Consider the following 2,698-nt stretch of genomic DNA (forward strand, 5'->3'; position numbering starts at 1 on the left):
CAGTCCCGGAGCTATTCCAGTGAACTCTTTCCAAACCCTGCCACACAAAGAAAATAATTACTTGATATCAGGAAATGAACAAAGTTGCCGATATGGTGCGATAATGATCGATTGAATTTACTTCTAGAGCATTGCAGTCATATCGGCATAGTCCTGGGGATCTTTTCGTCTCAACTCTAAGACAGTTACTACTCCCCGTTCAAGCTTAATCTCTAGCAGAATAAAGTGGAAGCAGCGCATGCATGCATAACTCATCAATTACATTACTATAATTAACCTCGAGTAAGCGAAACCAAATATGCACAAGATAGTAACACTCACTTGAAGTTGTAAGGAAAGAGTATTTTCCCTTTGTTTTGATTTTGATGTAATGATTGTAGCAAGTTGTCCTTAGTATCTTTGACTCTATTTTTAACCGACCATTCATTTATGGTATTTGGGTTAATGAACCCAATGTCATAGATTTTTGTTTTCTTGCATTCGACGATCTTCAATCTGCATAATATAGTGAGGATAATTATATATACATGCAATAAAAGAGCTGAGCTGTAGAGACTTAATTACAGAAGTAATACTTACAGACAGTAGCAAGTCATGAGTTGTTTGTCGAGCGCGTCTTGATTGTATAACTGGAATAACTCCACAAATTGAACAGGCATCACCTCAGTTCCAACGAGATCGTGCTCCTCTTTAATTCCCAACATCAAACTATCCTTCCCAGACTTGCAGGTATCCATGTACCATTCATGCAATCTTCGCATCATCGTTGTTAGAGGAGGGTGAACAGGTTTGACGATAGGCTTCCCGTACTCGTATCTGAAGATATCTACCTCTAACATTTAAAACTCTACATCATCGCTCAGGTAATCAGCGGGATTGGTGTCGGGCACTAGCCCCGGATGATTAGCAGCGATATCGCTAGACACCCTGAGCGGGGGGAACGATTGCTTCGCCTGTTCGCCGAGCTGGGGAATTGTTTTCCCACTTCTTCGTTGTGTTAATATTACATCACTGGAAGTACATCCCGACCGCCGCGCATTTTTATATGTATGTTTAATACATCGGACATAGTGGGAATCCGACGGAGGCGGTGGTGGTCGCTTCAGGGCATCCAGAGTGCGCTTCACTTTCACCGGATCTATCGTTTCCTTCGGAGGTGGAGGTTTCCGTGCAAAATGGGCCTGCACTTCGGCTTCCATGATGTCATCAGTTTCCTTGTTAGTCCTCTCATATGGTAACTTTTCCGAAGCCTTGAGACATGGACCGTATTTGAATTGCTTCCCGCCTCTGCTTGTACTACTAGCCGCCAGAGCGGCGGCGTCTCTCTTGCACCGTTGCTGACGCGACAGAGTCTGCTGACACGCCGGAGGAGGCAGAGGGCTCTGACACACCGAAAGAGGCAGAGGAGGAGGCGTAGTGCCCTCACACGCCAGAGGAGGCGGAGGAGGAGGAGGTGGAGTGCCCTGATCACTCGCCGGAGGAGGAGGCGGAGTGCCCTGACTCACCGGGGGAGGAGGAGGAGGCAGAGTGCCCTGACTCACCGGAGGAGGAGGAGGAGGCATCCAGTTTGGAAGCTTGATGTACTCCTTCCTCCACAGACAGGTACTCCTTAAAGCATAAACCAGATGATTCTCCCCTTCACCTCTAGGGTAGTCCAGCTCCAGCTCCTCAAATCGCTCAATTATTTCAACCACTATCACAACAGCATAGCCATGTGGAATTGGACGGCAATGAAAAGTTCCCTCAGCTTCAAGAGGTACAAAAGAGCCGACAACCGCCTTCAAAGTCAGGTTCTGCCATTTCGTCATTAGCTTGCAATGTTGAGCCTCCGTGATAGTATCCACAGGGTAGCGAAGAGCCATGAAATCAGGCTAAATGAGCTCCATGGAAGCCATGTTGCTTCTTCGCTGAGATGGTGGGTGAGGGAGTCCTGGACTAGGGGGTGTCCGAATAGCCGAACTATCATCATCGGCCAGACTCCAAGACTATGAAGATACAAGATTGAAGACTTCGTCCCGTGTCCGGATGGGACTTTCCTTGGCGTGGAAGGCAAGCTTGGCGATACGGATATGTAGATCTCCTACCATTGTAACCGACTTTGTGTAACCCTAGCCCTCTCTAGTGTCTATATAAACCGGATGGCTTTAGTCCTTAGGACGAACAACAATCATACCATAGGCTAGCTTCTAGGGTTTAGCCTCCTTGATCTCGGTAGATCTACTCTTGTAACACACATCATCAATATTAATCAAGCAGGACGTAGGGTTTTACCTCCATCAAGAGGGCCCGAACCTGGGTAAAACATCGTGTCCCTTGTCTCCTATTACCATCCGCCTAGACGCACAGTTCGGGACCCCCTACCAGAGATCCGCCAGTTTTGATACTGACATTGGTGCTTTCATTGAGAGTTCCTCTGTGTCGTCGCCGATAGGCTCGATGGCTTCTTTGATCATCATCAATGACGCAGTCCAGGGTGAGACCTTCCTCCCCGGACAGATCTTCATATTCGGCGGCTTTGCACTGCGGGCCAGTTCGCTTGGCCATCTAGAGCAAATTGAAAGTTACGCCCCGGGCCGTCAGGTCGGATTTGGAAGTTTGAACTTCACGGCTGACATCCGCGGGGACTTGATCTTCGATGGATTCGAGCCACAGCCAAGCGCGCCGCACTGTCACGACGGGCATGATTTAGCTCTGCAGC

Source organism: Triticum aestivum, chromosome 5B (assembly GCF_018294505.1).
Source record: "Triticum aestivum cultivar Chinese Spring chromosome 5B, IWGSC CS RefSeq v2.1, whole genome shotgun sequence".
Lineage (NCBI taxonomy): Eukaryota > Viridiplantae > Streptophyta > Magnoliopsida > Poales > Poaceae > Triticum > Triticum aestivum.